Below are 19,803 nucleotides of genomic sequence, written 5' to 3'. Positions count from 1 at the left end.
TCTGTGGCCAACACGCACGTTGTCGTTTCTCTGTGTTATGAATTAATTGAATTGTTATCGCGAAAGTAAATGTATTATACTCAGGAAGGATAGTGACTTATTTTCTGAATAATGTTGTTCACCCTTTGAACAAATGGGGCCTGAATACTGTTCGTGTTGAGCAGAGAACAGTGAAAATGTCAACTCCACCAAGTCACGTTTTCGCTAGATCAATTTTATAATTTTCTAGCCGTCGTTGTATGCACATGTTCCCCACTAACTAGTTTGTCTTTTCATCCAATGCATAACAGTGCGTCAATTTCACACTTGCCGTGTCCTGTTCTTTGCTCAGACAAAAAGATAGCTTTGATGTCATAAACGTTGGTTTGATAAGATCTCGCGCGCACGCGCTCCCTCGGGAATATAAGTTCGCCTTTCCCGTGTGAACTATTTTGTTTTCGTTGCATTTCTCATTTTTGACATTTGCTTGACATGTTGTGTTTTAAAAAAAGCTGTTTTGGAACTTTCTTCGGTGGGGGGAACTGAGATTCTTTGAGATGATGAAGTGGATAGAACGAAAAAGGGAAGCCTACAACACGGGGTATTCCCAGGCGGTCTCCCATCCAAGTACTAACCCCGCCCGACAGGGCTTAACTTCGGTGATCGGACGAGAACCGGTGTTTTCCCTGTGGTATGGTCGTAGACAAGTAATTTGCCGTGAAAATTTACTCTTTTATAAGGGGAAAGTGAAAAAGAGGTCGGAGGAAACACCATGTGGATTTGTCCTCTTGCCGTCAACGCAAATGCCATGCAGTCCTGGTGGCTGTGGCTGCCTGCCGTCCGTCCGTCCATCCATCCACTGTACAAGTAGACAATCGTTGTGTGCGCCGGCCTCGTTTTCAGGTTGGCTTTGTAGATTCCCTACTTGGGACGGATTACAATCAGACCACCATATCTCGCGACCAGGAGACTAGCAGCACTCCGTCTGCTGCCAGCATGTTATGGCATCGCTTCTCGGCCTTTTGGCTAAGTCTTTTTGGCCGATGTTTTGTGGGTTCTCCCAGGGCGAAGCCCTACCATTTTGGTAGTAGGTTTTTTTGTCCTTGTGCCTACCTTACTGTTGCGATTTATGGATACCAATACACGTGTCAATTGGGGCGACGCCCCTACCGATCAAGTTTCTGAAGATGTTGTTTTGCCCGTTGTGAATGCTTCCTCTGATGTTTCTGCCGCCTCACCGAATACTGGTGCTTCATATGCTGGTGTCACTGCTGTTCCGCCTGTTAGTCAGCCCCCTGCTTTCAATCGTTTTATCCCGTCTGCATTTGAGAGAGAAAATTTTCATGTTGATAATCGCCTGCCAGAGAGACCGTGTTCTGCCTTCTTTCCGAAGCCCGATGGTGATTTCACCCTAAAGGATCTCTTTACCGACCTGCAGACCTGTGAGATTCCTACAACTGCTGTTCGCTGCGTGCAGTGGACCTCTCCGCATCAAGTATGTGTCACGTTTACGAAGGAGGATTACCGCAATACTTTTCTTCGAGCCTCATCGCTGGTGCCTCGCTTTCACCGCTCCGGTGCTCCTACGTCCTCTGGTGCCCCCCGTACTGTTTACGTTGCTGTTTTTGGTGCCCCTTATGAGCTTCCGGATACTGCTCTTCAAACTCGTCTTGCACATTTTGGCACTGTGAAGTTTGCTCGCCGCAGTAAGCATCAGAACTACCCTGGGGTGGACAATGGGACTCGAGTTTTCGGTATGGTCCTGACTAAATCTATTCCTTCGTTTCTGCGTTTTGGCCGCTTTCAAGTCCGTGTTCGTTATCAAGGCCAGACGCCTACTTGCCGAAAGTGCAACCTTCGTGACCACATTGCAAAGGACTGTCCTAATACTTTCTGTTTTAACTGCGAGTCCATTGGTCATGTGTATCGTGATTGTCTTCAGGATGACTTTTGCTCTGTTTGCCGTGACCAGGGCCATAGGGCCATTGATTGCGAGCATTCGTGGCACCGCCGTCCTCGTTCCTACCGTGATGCTGATAACCCGGATGATCCTCCTCCCCAGCCAACTTCCGACCCTCAACCCGCTGTTCAGCCCCCTAATCAATCTTCACAGCCCTCCAGCCACCTGTCTTCATCCTGTTCTTCGCAATCTTCGACGCAGTCTTCCTCTTTGCAGCCTTCTTCTGAACACTCGGCCCCTTCACAGATGCAGTCTTCCCCTCCACTTCCTTCTGACCTTTCTCAGTCACAGAGTATTCTGGCTTCCTTTGCGCCCTCTAATCAAGTTTTGGTAGAAGCTGCCTCTGATGCTGAAATGGCCTACGCTATGGATGTTGCCGACCCCCCACCTGACCTCCTTCCCGACTACCCTGATGACAACTCTAATTCTGATAATGTCCTTGCTCCTGACGCTAACCCTGTTCCTGATGCTGCTCCTGATCCTGATGTTGACCTTGTTTCCGACGATGATTCTACTCACGATGCTGATCCTGCTGACCTTGATCCTGACGCTGAACCGCCCTCCCAGACCTCACGCTCGCTGTTTTCCGACCCTGATGTTTCTGCTAAATCCGGCCATCCTCTTGTTGTTTCCGATGATTCTGACCTGGATGATGTTTGTGCCCCTTCGCCTGATCCTTTCCTGTCTCGCACGCTGGGACGGGCCGTCAAGAGAGGATCCAACCGGACGCCTGCTAATATCATATCAACCAATGTACCAATTCGTAAGTCAACAAATCCTTCGCGTGTGCCCACGAAAAAAAGCCGTCCATCATGACCTCTTTACTTAATTTAATCTCAATTAATTCACGCGGTTCTAATCAGGCTACCCGGAAAGCTTTACTTGACTATGTTCGTTTTGGTTTCAGTATTATTTGCATTCAGGAGACTTTAATATCTGATCCTGTTGCCTTTAATTCCCTGGTTGCTGACTGGAGTGGGCCGTCTTTTTGGTCCCCTGCTGTTGGTAAACAGGCCGGTGTTATTGTTTTGATTTCTGATCGTTTTGATGGTCAAGTTTTATCTTGGCGTAGAGATCATGATGGACGTGTTCTTAGTTTACTTGTTGAATATAATAATCGTAAGTTTAATATTATCAATGTTTATGCTCCCACCCTTTTGACTGACCGGAAAGTGTTTTTTGAGAATTTGCATGCTTTTTGCCTCCCTGCTGATTTTACTATTATTGCTGGTGATTTCAATTGCTATGAATCTGATCTAGATAAGTTTGGTGGTAACGTTTCTATTGCAAAATACCTTTCTGATTTTCGCCGTTCACTTTACCTTGAAGATGCTTGGCGTAAATTGCATCCCCGTGTCCGAGCGTGTTCTTGGTTTAATTCTAATTTCTCCATTGGCTCGCGCCTTGATAAATTCCTTGTTTCCCGAAATTTATTCCCTTTAGTCCAGTCCTGTGACATCTCTCCTTGCGCCTTTTCTGATCATGATTTTGTTAAGCTTTCTTTAAAATTAGATTCTAATTATATGCGTGGTCCAGGCTTATGGAAATTTAATTCCTCCCTTTTGAATGATAGCGAATTTTGTCATTCTTTTGATGCTAAGATTCGCGAGCTCTCCGATTGTGTTGACTTTTTTCCGTCAGTCAAATGTTGGTGGGACTTTTTTAAGGACTCTATTCGCTCGGAAATTATTTCCTTTGCTAGGAATAAACGTAGAAGTCTCTCGCATGAGCGCGTCCTTATTACTAATGCAATAATTGGCCTTAAGCGCCGTCTTGTCTGTGGCGACCTTTCAGTCGCCCCTGAAATTTCTCGGCTCGAATCTGAACTGAAGGCTCTTACCTTGCGTGTTTTAGAAGGTTCGAAAGTCCGTTCTCGCGTCCAGTGGCTTGAAGAGGGCGAGAAGCCTTCACGCTTCTTCTTCAAGTTAGAACGTGAGCGCTTAGACCGTAATAACGTTTCTTCCATTTTGAATGATAATGACATTGAAGTTTTCACTCGGGAGGAGATTGAACGTGCGCACGTGCGCTTTTATTCAAATCTTTTTTCGCAGGAGGTTATTGATCCTGTGTGTAAACAATCCTGTTTTGATTCTATTCCTTCTTCGCTCTCTCCTCCTCTGCGCGACTCATGCGAGGGACTTTTAACTTTAGATGAATTGACTACCTCATTAAAGAACCTTAGCCTAGGAAGGTCACCTGGTTCCGATGGTTTGTCTGTCGAATTTTACTTGCGTTTTTGGGACATTTTGGGTCCCCGTTTACTATCAGTTGCAAACCAATGTTTCCGCGACTCTGAACTTTCAGATTCTATGAAGGGAAGCGTTACTCGCCTTATTTATAAGAAACGTGGGGATATTAAACATTTGAAAAACTGGAGGCCCATTTCTTTGCTCAATGTGGACTATAAGATTATCTCTAAAGCCATCACAACTCGTCTTTCTTCAGTTATGCATCACATAGTTTCTCCTGATCAATCTTGTTCTGTTCCGGGTCGTTCAATCTTTTCTAATGTGACGTTGCTGCGCGATGTTCTTAGCCACATTGAGCAAACAAATGAGTCTGCTATTTTGATTAGTTTAGATCAAGAAAAGGCCTTCGACCGAGTCGATCGCGTCTTCCTTCTAGAGCTGCTTAATGTTTACGGTTTTGGTTCTGATTTTTGTCGTTGGATTAGTACCTTTTATAATGGTGCTTGCATGCGTATCATCCTTAATGATTGGCTTACTGAGAGTATCCCCCTTGAACGGGGTGTCCGTCAGGGGGATCCTCTTTCTCCCCTACTTTATGTTTTATGTGTAGAAGTTCTTGCTAATCTGATCCGTAGATCTCCAGAGATTGAGGGGTTTTTACTTCCTGGTGCAAGGGGTTTGCAGGCGAAAGTTCGCCTCTATGCTGATGACACCACTGCTGTTTTGAAAGACCTTTTCTCTCTAAATAAGCTTTTTGATTGTGTTAGTGTTTACGAACGTGGTTCTGGAGCTAAGCTAAATAAGTCGAAAACGGAGGCCATGTGGCTCGGTGCTTGGCGTTCTCGGACTGACGAACCCCTTGGACTTACTTGGGTCAAGAAAATGAAAATTCTTGGGGTCTTTTTTGGTACTATCCCTGTTGAGAATGATAATTGGCAACCCAAGCTAAACAAACTAGAGAAGTCCCTCAATCTTTGGAGATCTCGTTCTCTGTCCTTCCTAGGCAAGGCTCTCCTTATTAACACCTTAGGGTTAAGTAAGCTGATGTATCTAGCTAGGGTTTTGTTTCCCCCTGCCTGGGTCCTTTCCCGTATCAATAGTTTCATCTGGCCTTTTCTTTGGGGTTGTAAAATTGAGACGGTTGCTCGTAATACCTTATATTTAAGCGCTGCGCAAGGGGGTATAGGTATTATTAACTTTAGTGTTAAGTGCCTTGCCTTGCAGTTAGCGGGGATGGCTTTTACTTTGGACTCGCCTCACGATTCTAGTTTTTATCTTTGTAAATATTTTGTTGGTAGACGTTTGTCTTCTCTTCGCCCCCAGTGGAATTGTTTGCGCGATAATTTTGCCCCTTCTGCCTGCTTTCCGTCTCCATTTTACGCCCGCTGTCTCGAAACTCTTTTATCCGTTGGTAGTTGCGACTTAACTTCTAAGCGTTTATATTTGAAACTACTTTCCTCGAATTCCTCCTCCCCTATCTTGCATAGAGCTTGGACCCAGGTTTGTGGCTCTTCTTTTTCACTCTATGATCATTGGTCTCTCGTTCGAGATTCCTTTACCGAAAATCCTAAAAATGATCTCTTGTGGCTAATCGCTCTCCGCGGTGTTAAGGTTCGCGACTCCCTTGCTAATTGGGGATATATTAACTCGGCTTTCTGTGCTTCTTGCCCTAGACGAGAGACTATCGATCATTGTTTTTTGCATTGCCCTCGGGTTAAGCGGGTTTGGTCCCGTTTTTCCCCAATTTTAGATAGTGTGCTAGGCTTTCGGCTTACCTTAAATGTCCCTTTTGTGTTCTTTTTTATTTGGCCCCCTCTCGTTACGAAGAGGGCTCGCATTGCGCGCCACATTATCAAGACCATTCTCTACGGTGTTTGGGTTTTTCGCAATAAGGCCACCTTTTATAACGGTAAAGAAGATCATCGAGCTATTATTCGTTTTGTTTCTGGCGATCTCCGTAGTCGAATTAAGCTCGATCACTTTCGCCTTTCAGACAGTCGCTTTTCTTCTTTGTGGTCTCTCCCAGGCTTTTGCACCGTAGAGAATGGTCTTCCTAGCGTTACTATTTAGGCGTACATTTAATTCTCGTTTTGCTTTGTCCGCGCGCTGTTTGCGGTGCCTGTAATCCGGGGCTCTCTTTAAGGAACTTGCGCAGTTCATGGACTTTATCGTTAGGGCCCCTGGCCCTTACGGCTAGCTGCTTACTCCGGCTTTGTGACTCTGACTTTTTTGTATTCCTGAATATGTAATAGCTCCATTTTTATTTGTGAATAAACGCTCTTTTGAAAAAAAAAAAAAAAAAAACAATCTGTTCTTATCAGCTTAATATCTGATACGCTGCTCATCGAGCAGCTCATATATTAAACTGATTTTTGGAACTGGGCCGTGGAAAAGAGGCTTGCCTCGTCCCGGCCACGGGTTGCCTCGGTATAGCACTACCTCCGAGTGTGGCCCACTTCCCTCCGGGGAAGAAATAAACAATTGAAAGTAAAACAATTGACTGACAGACTGACCAGCTTCCACCTTCTCTTGTCTTCCCTAGGAAGGAGGGAGTCACCGGCCTGCCTTACCGGTTCTGGGACGACAAGAAGCCACCACAAGCTATGTGCAGAGCAGTTGCGTTTTGCGGTCCATGGGAAGGCTGAAAAGGTTCATACTTACCTGACGCGAGTGCTTGGCCGGAGGCCCTACCCATTTGGTACGTGGTTTTTGGTCTTCTCTTCAGGTTAAGTGGCGGGCCTTTGGCCTTTTTGGTTCCGTTGTTCAGCCATTTTGGACTTCGTCGCCCATCCATTTCTTTGTGCTTTTTCAGCCTGAATTCTGCGCCTTTTTGGTGAGTTTTTGTCTCCCTTTTGTAGTTGCCCCACCCTTTAGGGTTGGCCTCGGGCCATGGCCCGGGCTCCCTTTGTGCGCACTGTTGCTTTCAACGTTTCTAATTTTCCGTCTACTGCTCAACGTTTTGATATTGCGCGTGCCATTAGATGTCACTTTAATGACGAATTCACTGTTGCGGCCATTCAGTTTGTTCCAAATAATGCTGTTAATGTTTCGTTTGTGGAGGATAATGCTAAAAAGACTGTTGAAAGCTCTGATTTTGTTACAATTGATGGAGTTATATGCCGTGTGCTTGTTCATGGGCCCCGCCCTGTGAATGTCATAGTTCATCACTATCCGTTTGAAGCAAGTTATAAGGAGTTACGCTCGTTTATGGAAGCCTATGGCGCTGTTAAAAATGTTAGGCTGCAACATTATGCCGATATGAATGATGTTTCGACTGGCTCTAGAGTTGTTCAAATGATACGTCAAAAGGTTATCCCGCGGTCCGTCACTATTAACGGGTATTCTTGTAAGGTCTGGTACCCTGGCCAACCCCTAACTTGTGATGTTTGTAGAGAGGAAGGGCATATTGCCCGGAATTGTCCCTTTCGCGACGTGTGTCGCAATTGCCATCTACCTGGCCATTTTTTCAGGAACTGTCCCAATCCCCCGCGAGCTTGGGATGTGCCTAACGTTGATCCTGGGACGGGTGCTTCTACTGATCCCACTCCTGCAGAGGCTGCGGTGCTTGCGTCGCCTACGCCCGTTTCCCCCCCTCCCGTGGTTGTGGGTGTTGTCCCTGCTTCGATTCATAGTGTGCCCGATATCCAGCCTGACTCCTCTGACTCGGAGGATGAGGGCTCTGTGGATCTCTTTCGGAGTCAGTCGGTCCTCCAGTCTACTAACTGGGTCGATGCGATGGATGAGGACTCCTCATCCTCGCCCTCGTCGTTCTCTGCTTCCGATGGCGTCTCTGTTGCCGATGGTGATTCACCTCCCGGTACCCAGGTCGTCAGCGAAAGCATCTTAAGCAGTAGTTGTAGTAGGAGCGCGAATAGCGCTGGTAATTTAAGTGCTGGTAATGATATGATTGATAATGATAATAGTGAGGACACTGATAGTAACAATGATAGCAATATTTGTAAAGATAATGGTGTGAACACGAATAGTGTTCTTAATGGCAAAAATAGTGTGAACACGAATAGTGTTCTTAAAGCTAATAGTGTGAACACGAATAGTGTTCGTAATGCTAATAGTGTGAACACGAATAGTGTTTGTGATGAGAACAATAACAGTAGTGGGTGCACGAATAGTGCTTGTAGTGATAAAAGTGTGAACACGAATAGTGTTCGTAGTGCTAAGGATAATTGTAGTAAAGTGGACACCAATGTTTCCTCTGATAATGCTGGTGATCTGTTGCCCGGTTCTTGTGAGCCCATCTTGCCCTTCTCTGAGCCCCCCGATGCCCTTATGGTCGAGGTCTCGGGTTCTCGCAAACGGTCTGTTGTTGACTACTCCAGTTCAGATGGTGATTCTGAGATTTCTAAGAAATCTAAGCAGACTGTTTCCCGCCCGCTCTCCCCTAGGTCACTTGATTCCGTTCGCGCGTTTGGTCTTTCTTCTGGTTCACAGTGATGTATGTCTTGTCCCTTTCTCTTTCCCTCATGGCTCTCTCCGTCATCTCGGTTAACATTAATGGTTTGAGGGATGCGGACAAGCGGCTCAGCTTTTTTCAGTGGCTGTCCCATCTCTCTCCCTCGGTTGTGTGTCTGCAGGAGACGCATGCCATCTCTCCGACGGAGTTATCTTCGTGGGTGTCCGGTTATGGTTATTTGTGTGCTGGCTCCTTTGGTTCTCATCGTTCTTGTGGGGTTGCTATTCTGTATCGTCCTGTCCTCCTGTGCCACTCTGTTGTTTCTGAGTTCGATGGTCGTTTTGTATTAGCCGAGTTTGGTTTCCGTGGTTCTGTCTTCCGTGTCGCTTGTGCTTATGCCCCAAATCGTAACCCTGAGCGTGATTCCTTTCTTCATCAATGTGTTGATCATATCGATCCTTCCATTCCTTCTCTTCTGTGTGGTGATTTCAATACAGTCTTTGACCGTCTTACTGATCGTCGTGGGTCCTGCCCCTTCGATACTTCCCGTGAAAGTTCTTCTTTGTTGTCATCCGTTTTTCGTGATTGTTGTGTTGTTGATATTTGGCGTGTCCGGCACCCTTCTGACTCGTCTTTCACCTGGTTTCGGAGAGATGGCTCTCTGGCTTCTCGCATAGACCTCATCGGGTGCCCATATGCGTGGATCCCCTTTGTGTCTTCTGCAGACATTCTTCCTTGCCCATACTCTGACCACTGTGCGCTCCAGTTTGTTTGGTCGCTTCCCTCGGTGCCCGTGTCAGGACCTGGTCTTTGGAAACTCAACACCTCTATTTTGGAGGAGGAGGCTTATTTTCATCTTGTTTCCGATTTCTGGCAGTCCTGGCGCTCTCGCTTGCTTACCTATCGCTCCCTGGTTGACTGGTGGGATGCCGGCAAGTCTCGCATCAAGGGTCTCACCATCAATTATTGTAAGCGTCGGGCGGAGTCTAAGCGCCTTGAGCGGGACATTCTCCATCGTCTGGTCTCTCACCTTAAGCCAGCTGTTGATCTGGGTCGTGTCTCTCTTCTGCCCGTGTATTTGTCATCTCTTGCACGTGTCCAGCAGCTCGACCTGGAGTCTGCCCGCGGCCTCCAGGTGCGCGCTCGTGCCAGATGGGTGGAAGAGGGTGAGTCGTCCACCGCTTATTTCTTCCGTCTCGTCAAAAAGCAATCCACCGACCGCTATATCTCGGCGCTGAGAGGTAGTGATGGGTCACTTGTCTCTGACAAGGATGGCCTTTGTAATGTTTTCCGTTCCTTCTACTCTGATCTTTTTTCCGCTGTACCTTGTGACCTCGCTGCCCGTAATGAACTTCTCTCTTGTGTCTCTTCTGTCCTCTCGCCTGTCTCTAGTGCTCTCTGTGAAGGTCCTCTCAGCCAGGAGGAGTGTTTGACTGCTCTGAAGGGCATGGCTAGGGGTAAGGCTCCTGGCTGTGACGGCCTTCCTATGGAATTTTTCCTCAAATTCTGGTCTGTGTTAGGTGCCGATCTCGTTATGGTGTTAAACTCAGCTTTTTCTTCTGGTCGTCTGTCTCCCTCTCAGCGCCGCGGTGTTATCACTCTTTCTTTCAAAAAAGGTGATCGTACCGACCCCAAGAATTGGCGACCAATCACCCTGTTGAATGCCGACTACAAAATAGCTTCTCGTGTTATCGCGGCCCGCCTCCTCAAGGTCATCCACCTGGTTGTTTCTAAAGATCAAACTTGTGGGGTTCCAGGCCGCTTCATCGGTGAGAATGTAGCTTTCTTGCGGGATGCTGTTGATTACTGCTCTCGCATGGATATCCCCGCTGCTCTACTGTCCCTAGACCAAGAAAAGGCATTTGACAGGGTGGATTGGTCCTTCCTGCGTTCCACTCTCTCTTCTATGGGCTTTGGGCCTTCCTTTATAAAGTGGGTTGATCTTTTTTATTCTGGTGTCCGTAGTTCGGTTAATGTCAATGGTTTTATTTCCAAGTCCTTTTCGTTGTCCCGTGGTGTTCGTCAAGGTTGTCCTCTGTCTCCTCTTCTGTATGTTCTTGTTGTTGAAGTTCTTGCTTGTAACATCCGTGCCAATCCTTCGGTCAGTGGCCTTACCTTGCCTGGTTTTTCTCTTCCTTTACCTGTTATTTCCTGTTATGCAGATGATACGTCCCTTCTAGTTTCTAGTGATCGTTCCATTCGTGAAGTTTTTAGTGTCTATTCTCTCTATGAGCGTGGTTCCGGGGCCAAGCTTAACATGTCCAAATGTAAGGGCCTTTGGCTTGGTCCTTGGAACAATCGCACTGACTCACCGGTGGCTATTGAGTGGTCGTCTGTTAAGGTTAAGGTCTTAGGTGTCTTTTTGGGTCCCGGCAATCTGGAGGTGGATAATTGGAGGCCTCGTATCACTGCGGTTGAAAATGTTCTAAATTCTTGGAGGCAGCGTGCTCTGTCTTACCGTGGTAAGTCTTTTGTCATCAACGCGCTTGCCTTGTCCCGCGTGTGGTACGTGGCCTCCCTTATACATGTGCCCCGGTGGGTCAGTGCGGAAATCAATTCTCTCATTTTTAAGTTCTTTTGGGGTGGGAAACGTGATCTTGTGGCTCGTCGTGTTGTTGTGCAGCACTCCTCCCTAGGTGGCTTTAATGTTGTGGACTTCCAGCTTAAAGTGTCGGCTCTCCATGTTCAATGGGTTCGCCGCTTTGTCGTATCTCCGTCTTCGTGGGTCTCGTTCATGGTCTTTTGGTTTTCCTCCGTACTTAATGCTCCCCCTCATGTGGTTTTTTGTTCCCCCTCTGTTTCTCCCATCTCCCGGCTCCCGCCATTTTATGTTTCGCTTCTGTCCGCTTGGCGTGCGTGTAAAGGTTCTCTTTCTGTTTCGTCCTCTGTTATTGGTTCCGGTGTTGATTTTTGCCCCATTCGTTCTGTTACTACTAAGTCTGCTTACCTTTTTCTCCTCTCTGAAAACGTGTCTCCCCCTCATTGTGTAGCTAAGTTCCGTCCCTTGTTTGGTCCGTTGTATTGGTCTGCGACGTGGCGTCAGCTCTCCTTTTTTGTTTTGGACCGTCCTGTGATCGACCTTTCTTGGAAGGTCGCTCACGGTGTCCTCTATACGGCTGAGCGCCTTTCCTCTTTTGGTCTTAACGTCCCTACGGCCTGTTTCTGCTCTTGTCCTTTGGAATCTTTACAGCACCTGTTTTTTGACTGCCCGTTGGCCACAAGTGTTCTCTCTTGGCTCCAGTCCTGGTTGTTTCTAGCCTCCCCTCTCTCTCCTAGTTTCCTTCCCCGTCACGTCCTTTTTGGTTTTTCTGAAGATGAGTTGCGTGTCGTTCCGCGTGTTTTTGTTTATCTGCTTAATGTTAGTAAGTTCTGTGTTTGGTGGGCTCGGAATGACTTCCGTTTTCGTCATACTCGCCCTTCTGCCGTTCTGGTTATTGAGCGTATCAAGTCGCGTGTGCGTCGCTACCTGCCTTTGTTTTTTCGTCGTTTTCGTTCTGCCCGTCGTCGTCAGTATTTCACCCGTCAGTGGGGCAGGTGTGGTGTTGTGGCTTCTCTCGTCCATGATCGTCTTGTAGTCCATCTTTAGTCTTGTTCGGGTGCATCTTAGTGGTGAACCAGCTCGTGTTTGCTGAATGAGTCTGTTGACTGGTGACCTACTTGGTCCGCCTTTCACCGTTGCTTCCGTCTGTTTCCTTATGTCTTGTTGTCCCGTTGTTTTGTCTGTCCTTTGTGTCTGTCTGTGAGGGGTTGTCATTCTTGAGTGTAAGTCGGACGAGGCGTCTCTTGAATGCAATTCCTGTGTTTGTCTTCTGTTCTGTGTTTGTAAGGGCGGGGTTCGATTCCCCGGCGAGTTTGGCGTACTGGTGTACCCCTGTTTGAGGTGAACCGTTGTTGCGGATTAGTCGTTATGTCTGGCGGGCATTGCACTCACCCTACTGGGGGCCCGGCCATTCGCCTCAAATATAAAAAAACTTACCTGACGGGGGAGGCACTGTGATCAGGGAGGCAGTCCTCTCAAGGTGAGGCTCTTTCATTGCACTTCGCTTGGGTTGACCCTTGCGATTACCCCAAATGTGGGTAACTCGAGCGTATAATTTCTGGTAGTGGGGGCCTGCGTTCGCGCTAGTCCCCGCACCCCCCTCGGGAAAGGAATGGCACTAATGCGATGGTTTGTTGGTGTGATTTCATTCAGTCAGGCAAGCATGGAAAGATGCCCTGTCGTTTACTGACGGGACGGGACTGAACGGAACGGAGTGACCAAGGACAAGGTGAGTTTGCCGTGTATTGAAATCTCGTTGAATGTTTGAGTTATTTGGTGGGTGCAGTGCGGAGCGGAACCTCACTTCATTTCTTGCATTCTTCGTTGCTGCAGAGAAATCATCGAGGATAGATCGATCGACGAGTGAAACAAGAAAGTACCGGAGGGCAGATGGAGCACTTATCCTCTTGCATCGTTTGCAAAACGTAAGTAGATGTATGTTTGCAATGTTCGATCGCCTATCTGTAAGCGTGATAGATTTCTTATCCCTCCCTTGTACTATGTTGCCTTCTGGCGATCCGGCGTGCATTGAGTAACATGAGAAGTGGCCAGGGCAGTTGGCGTTACATTTCTGTGGCCAACACGCACGTTGTCGTTTCTCTGTGTTATGAATTAATTGAATTGTTATCGCGAAAGTAAATGTATTATACTCAGGAAGGATAGTGACTTATTTTCTGAATAATGTTGTTCACCCTTTGAACAAATGGGGCCTGAATACTGTTCGTGTTGAGCAGAGAACAGTGAAAATGTCAACTCCACCAAGTCACGTTTTCGCTAGATCAATTTTATAATTTTCTAGCCGTCGTTGTATGCACATGTTCCCCACTAACTAGTTTGTCTTTTCATCCAATGCATAACAGTGCGTCAATTTCACACTTGCCGTGTCCTGTTCTTTGCTCAGACAAAAAGATAGCTTTGATGTCATAAACGTTGGTTTGATAAGATCTCGCGCGCACGCGCTCCCTCGGGAATATAAGTTCGCCTTTCCCGTGTGAACTATTTTGTTTTTGTTGCATTTCTCATTTTTGACATTTGCTTGACATGTTGTGTTTTAAAAAAAGCTGTATTGGAACTTTCTTTGGTGGGGGGAACTGAGATTCTTTGAGATGATGAAGTGGATAGAACGAAAAAGGGAAGCCTACAACACGGGGTATTCCCAGGCGGTCTCCCATCCAAGTACTAACCCCGCCCGACAGGGCTTAACTTCGGTGATCGGACGAGAACCGGTGTTTTCCCTGTGGTATGGTCGTAGACAAGTAATTTGCCGTGAAAATTTACTCCTTTATAAGGGGAAAGTGAAAAAGAGGTCGGAGGAAACACCATGTGGATTTGTCCTCTTGCCGTCAACGCAAATGCCATGCAGTCCTGGTGGCTGTGGCTGTCTGCCGTCCGTCCGTCCATCCACTGTACAAGTAGACAATCGTTGTGTGCGCCGGCCTCGTTTTCAGGTTGGCTTTGTAGATTCCCTACTGGGGACGGATTACAATCAGACCACCATATCTCGCGACCAGGAGACTAGCAGCACTCCGTCTGCTGCGAGCATGTTATGGCATCGGCTTCTCGGCCTTTTTGCTAAGATCAAGTGTAGTATCTGTTCTTATCAGCTTAATATCTGATAGCTGCTCATCAAGCAGCTCATATATTAAACTGATTTTTGGAACTGGGCCGTGGAAAAGAGGCTTGCCTTGTCCTGGCCACGGGTTGCCTCGGTATAGCACTACCTCCGAGTGTGGCCCACTTCCCTCTGGGGAAGAAATAATGAAATGAAAGTAAAACAACAGACTGACAGACAGACTGACTGACCAGCTTCCATTTTCTCTTGTCTTCCCTAGGAAGGAGCGAGTCACCGGCCTGCCTGAACGGTTCTGGGACGACAAGAAGCCACCACAAGCTATGTGCAGAGCAGTTGCGTTTTGCGGTCCATGGAGAGGCTGGAAAAGTTCATACTTACCTGAACGCTGTTTAGGTTAAGGTTAGGGCCTGTCGTCCATGGTTCTTATCCTACTGGACTCTTCGGTTCCTCGTGGTAAGAAGACCAAGTGCTGAAGCCTACAAGTCAGGATTTGGTACGACCTCCTCCTGTCTGCTGTTACGGTGACCCTCCTGGGGACTTTTATGCTGGGCGTTCTGTCCTAACCCAGGGTAAGCCGTTCTTTGCTGTTTCCGCTTTCTCTTTTTGCTATCCTCGTCCTTAAATTCTATTCCGCCTTTGTGTTTTCGGCCTCTGGTCTCGCTTTTTGGCCTTTTGGGCCCTCTGGGGCTTTCGTTTAGTGGCTCTTGGTCGAGGTTATTATTAGTTATAGGTGGGTAATAAGCCCCACTATAGATCCTATTTGTAGGTGGGTAATAAGCCCAACAAAGCAGAGTATTTAGCTATTTGTAGGTGGGTAATAAGCCCCACAAAGCAGAGTATTTAACCATTTGTAGGTGGGTAATAAGCCCCACAAAACAGAGATATTAGTCGTAGGTGGGTAATAAGCCCCACAGTTTTAAAAAGTATTAATTGTAGGTGGGTAATAAGCCCCACAAGAAACCTTATCCGTGGGTGGGTACCCAGTCCCACAGTAATAGTACTAGTAAGTGGATAATAAATCCCACAAGAAAGTATTTGTAGGTGGGTAAAAGTCCCACAGTAAATTACCAGTAGGTGGGTAAAAGCCCCACGTGTTTAAAAGCATTGTAGTTGGGTAATAAGCCCCACGTTAAATAGTTTTCGTTGGTGTATCTTAGGTGGGTAATAAGCCCCACGTTAATATTTTCTATTTATCTTTGAGAATCACCTTTCATTTCTGTTAGTAAGTGGTCGCTTTGCGCCCTTACTCTTCCTTTAAACATGGCTCCCCGCAACAAGCGGACCGTCTTAGTCAGATCTTCTGATTTCCCTGCTGGGTCCTCTAACCAGGACATGTTCTCTCGTATATTTGACTCATTTCCTGATAAAGCAGTTGATGCAGTACAGTTTTGCCCAGCGGCCTTATCCATCACTTTTGCCTCTGAACAACGTAAAACTGGTTTCGAGGAGTCTGGGTTCATGCCTCTTGGCCCCATTCTCTGTAGTGTTATTCGTACGATGCCCTCTTTTGTCTTGGTGTATGGGTTCCCTTTTGAGGGTTCCAATGACATGATGAAGGACGCCTTGTCTCCTTTTGGGGATGTTCGCAATGTTGAAAGCCAAACTTGGTTAGGCCACTCCGTCAGTACCGGTACTCGCAAGGTCCGTATCATTTGTAAGGAACATATCCCACGCTTTGTTGTCATCGACGGTATTAGGTGCAAGGTCTGGTACAAAGAACAGCCTTTGACTTGCGACATTTGTTCCGGTGAACACACTGCGTCTGTTTGTCCCCTTCGTGGAAAATGCACACGTTGTCGTCAGAAGGGTCATCTGCGCCGTGACTGCACCTTCCCTGTGTGGCAGCCTCTGCCTCCTCCGGTTGTCTCGGCTGACTCTGCTTCAACTGACCCTACGCCAGCTGAATCCCTGGACCTTCGTGACAATGAGTTGTCTCCCCTGGCTGACCCTTCCCCTAATCCTCCTATGGCTGGTACTTCTGGTGAGTCTCCTGGTGCGACCAGTGCCGAGGACACCTGTGTCCCCCAGTGCTTGGGAGGAGTTGAGACAGGTGACGACCTGTCCCCTCTCGATAACGATGATAATGCTGAGTCAAGTGATGTTCTGTCTCCTCAGGATGATGTTGATGTTGGCGAGACTAGTAGTGACCTGCCTTATCGCGGCAAAGACGCTGGGCCCTAGATCAGTAGCGGCCTGCCTCCCTGTGATAACGTTGGTCCTCTGACTGAAGCGCTGGTCTCTGCCCCTCTGTTGGATGTTATGGTTCATCACCCCTCATCTGTTGATCCTCCTGCTGTGGTCATGGAGGTTCTCGATGAGGGCTTTGTCACGAGTCTTGGTGGTCATGGTAGGAGTGAGGATGGTGCTGATGCCCCTCCTCCTTCCCCTGAGATCTCGCAGTTTGTCCTCGCTGCTTGTGATGTGGCACCCATGGAGGTTGCCGCATCTTAGTCTGCTGGCATTCGGAAAGGGCCTCTGGCGGTGACCGTAGACTCTGGTGATTCCTATGACTCGGCGGATGAAGTCTTTTCTGATGATCTTGGCCCGGGGCCCACCTCAAAGGCTGCCTGTGGTCCTTCTAAAAAGTCTGGCACTAAGAAGAAGCCTCCCGTTGTTTCCGGCACAAAGACCGCCTCAAAGGCGGCCTCTGGGTCTAAAAAGCTATCAGATAAAAAGGGCGTGCTTAAACAGTCTACACCCAAAAAGTCCTGCCTTAGTGGGTCTGCTACCCACAGTATGCCTCCTGTTGTTCCCTCTACCTCCGCTGGTAAGCGTCCTCTTAAGAAGTGCGGGTAGTTTCTCTTTTTGTCTTCCTTATGTTTACCTTGCTCTCTATAAACGCTAATGGTCTTCGTAATGAAGACAAGCGGCTTGGTTTCATTCATGGCTCCAGTCTCTTCCCTCAGTTGTCGACATTGACTGTGTCCAAGAAAGTCATTGTATTTCTGATGCAGATTGTTTGTCCTGGTTTCGGAATTCTGGCTTCACCTTTGTGGTTTCACCCGGGACTAATAAGTCTTGCGGGGTTCTCGTCCTTTTTCGCCCTTGCTTTTCACTAGTCAGGTCTTGGCCAGACTCCTCTGGTCGTTCTCTCATGGTTGAATTAAAATATTCTGACTGCCTTTTTCGTGTTTGTTCTCTGTACGCCCCTAATCGTAATCCTGATAGAGACGAATTCCTTGTTCATGTGTCTGATTTAGTGGACCCGTCCATCCCTACGCTCTTATGCGGGGACTTCAACACTGTCCTTGATCGTGTCTCTGACCGCCACGGTTCCTGTCCCCTTGATGTTTCCCGTGAGAGCACGCCTCTGTTTACCTCTCTTTTTTCCGATTGCTGCGCTGCTGATGTTTGGCGGCTGCTTTACCCCTTGCAATCCTGCTTTACTTGGACTCGGCCTGATGGTGCTGTGGCTTCTCGCATTGACTTGATTGGCTGCCCTTATGCCTGGTTGCCTTTCGTGTCATCGTGCGAGATTCTTCCTTGTCCCTACTGCGACCATTCAGCTGTTTGTCTCTCCTGGTCTCTCCCTGATTCTCCTTCCCGTGGCCCTGGCCTCTGGAAGCTGAACTGTTCTATCCTGGAGGAGGCTAATTATTTTTCACTTATTTCAGATTTCTGGGCCTCGTGGCGTTTACGGCGGCAATCCTTCTCTTCCCTTGCCCATTGGTGGGATCAGGGCAAGTCTCGGATTAAGGGCTGACAATTAACTTTTGTAAGGGACGCCGGCGTTCCCAGATTCTCGAACGATCTCTTCTCTCTCGGCTTGCTGATCACTTGAAAGTCCGGATCGATTCCGGTGCTGTCTCTCTCCTCCCTGTTTATCAATCTACCTTGTCTCGGCTTAAGGCCTTAGACCTGGTTGAGGCCCGTGGGGCCCAGGTGCGCTCTCGCATTTTGTGGGTAGAGGAAGGTGAAACTTCTTCTTCATATTTTTTCCGCCTTGAGAAGAAGCGCTCTGCCGACCGCTCCATTTCCGGTTTAGGGGCCGCTGATGGCTCCTTGGTCACTGACCAGGACGGACTTTGTGCCGCCTTTAGTGCGTTCTACGCTGAGTTGTTCTCTGCTAGTCCTGTCGACCCTGTAGCTCAGAATGAGCTTCTTTCCCATCTTCCGTCCCCACTGTCCTGTGACTCTCGCGATGCTTGTGAGGGCCTCCTTACTGTGGAGGAGTGCTTCGCTGCCCTTCAGGGAATGGCTCGTGGCAAGGCCCTGGCTGCGATGGTCTCCCTATGGAGTTCTATCTACGCTTCTGGGAGGTCCTCGGCCCTGATCTTGTTGAGGTGCTGAACTGCTCCTTTCGTTCTGGCTTATTGTCTCGCTCCCAGTGTCAGGGCGTCATCACCCTTTCCCATAAGAAGGGTGATCGCCTTGACCCCAAGAACTGGCGGCCCATATCACTCCTCAATGTGGACTATAAGATCGCTTCGCGCACTATTGCCGGCTGCCTCCTTAATGTCATACACTTGGTTGTTGGTCGGGACCAGACTTGCGGCGTGCCTGGTCGTTTCATCGGAGAGAATGTTGCTTTCTTGCGGGATGTGGTGGATTTTTGCTCGCTGTCTGGTCGTCCCGGTCTCATCCTTTCCCTTGATTAAGAAAAGGCCTTTGACTGGTCGACTGGTCCTTCCTCCGCTCCACCCTCTCCTCCATGGGTTTTGGTCCATTCTTTTGCCGCTGGGTTGACCTTTTCTACCGTGATGTCTGTAGCGCTGTTAATGTTAATGGTCATCTCTCTCGTTTCTTTCCCTTGTCCCGTGGTGTTCGGCAGGGGTGCCCCCTTTCTCCCCTCCTATACGTCCTTGTTGTCGAGGTTCTGGCTTGTAGTGTTCGTCCTCATCCCTCCATTCCTGGTCTCGTCCTCCCTGGTTCCTCTTCTCCCCTGCCTGTCACCTCTGCTTATGCGGACGATACGTCCATTGTCATTTCATCCAACCAGGCTATTTCTGCTGTTTTCGATGTCTATCGCCTTTACGAAAGGGGGTCGGGCGCCAAGTTAAACTTGTGCAAGTGTGAGGGCCTTTGGCTTGGCTCATGGTCCGGCAGGCCTGACTGCCCTGTTGCCATCTCGTGGTCGTCGACCAAGATTAAGGTCCTCGGTGTTTTTCTCGGTCCTGCTGACCTTGCTGAGACTAACTGGAGGCCGCGTATAACGGCAGTCTCCAATGTTCTTAATTCCTGGCGGCAGCGGGCTCTCTCCTACAGTGGGAAGGCCCTGGTTACCAACGCCTTAGGGTTGTCTCGCATCTGGTACGTAGCTTCCCTTATTCACGTCCCTCGATGGGTTGTCTCTGAGCTAAACAGTCTTGTTTTCAAGTTTTTCTGGAGTGGCAAGCGAGACCTTGTCGCTCGTAATGTTGTTGTCCAGCCGCCCTGTTTTGGTGGTTTTCCATGGTTCATGTTCAAAGCAAAGTTTACGCTCTACACGTCCAGCGGATTCGTAGATTCGTGTGTTCCCCGTCGTCTTGGGCTATCTTTTTGTTTGTTTAGTTTTCTTTGTGTTTTTCTGCGTCTCCTAAGGTTGTGTTTTCATCTCCCTCCCGCTTTTCGTCTGCCTCCCTGCCCCCTTTCTATGTTGCCCTGTTGGACGCTTGGCGTACCTGTCACGGTTCCTTTTCTCCTCATATTGGCATTGGCTCTGGCATTGGCTCT

At 48.2% G+C, this 19,803-nt stretch overlaps 5 non-coding genes across 5 annotated transcripts; 3 read left to right on the top strand and 2 right to left on the bottom strand.

Annotated features, from left to right (window-relative positions):
* Nucleotides 1-565: 565 nt before the first annotated feature.
* LOC138035772 (5S ribosomal RNA) lies at nt 566-684 on the bottom strand. The gene has a single exon (XR_011129751.1). It is a non-coding gene; the product is annotated as a 5S ribosomal RNA (ribosomal RNA).
* A 5,717-nt stretch (nt 685-6,401) lies between these two features.
* LOC138035746 (U2 spliceosomal RNA) lies at nt 6,402-6,589 on the top strand. The gene has a single exon (XR_011129737.1). It is a non-coding gene; the product is annotated as a U2 spliceosomal RNA (small nuclear RNA).
* A 5,918-nt stretch (nt 6,590-12,507) lies between these two features.
* On the top strand, nt 12,508-12,671 carry LOC138035717 (U1 spliceosomal RNA). The gene has a single exon (XR_011129712.1). It is a non-coding gene; the product is annotated as a U1 spliceosomal RNA (small nuclear RNA).
* A 1,042-nt stretch (nt 12,672-13,713) lies between these two features.
* Nucleotides 13,714-13,832, bottom strand: LOC138035690 (5S ribosomal RNA). The gene has a single exon (XR_011129687.1). It is a non-coding gene; the product is annotated as a 5S ribosomal RNA (ribosomal RNA).
* A 298-nt stretch (nt 13,833-14,130) lies between these two features.
* Nucleotides 14,131-14,321, top strand: LOC138035738 (U2 spliceosomal RNA). Its single transcript, XR_011129732.1, has one exon. It is a non-coding gene; the product is annotated as a U2 spliceosomal RNA (small nuclear RNA).
* The last annotated feature ends 5,482 nt before the right edge of the window (nt 14,322-19,803 follow it).

The sequence above is a fragment of the Montipora capricornis genome, unplaced genomic scaffold (genome assembly GCF_036669925.1).
Source record: "Montipora capricornis isolate CH-2021 unplaced genomic scaffold, ASM3666992v2 scaffold_431, whole genome shotgun sequence".
Taxonomy (NCBI): Eukaryota; Metazoa; Cnidaria; class Anthozoa; order Scleractinia; family Acroporidae; genus Montipora; species Montipora capricornis.
This window is presented reverse-complemented; position numbering and strand designations above follow the sequence as displayed.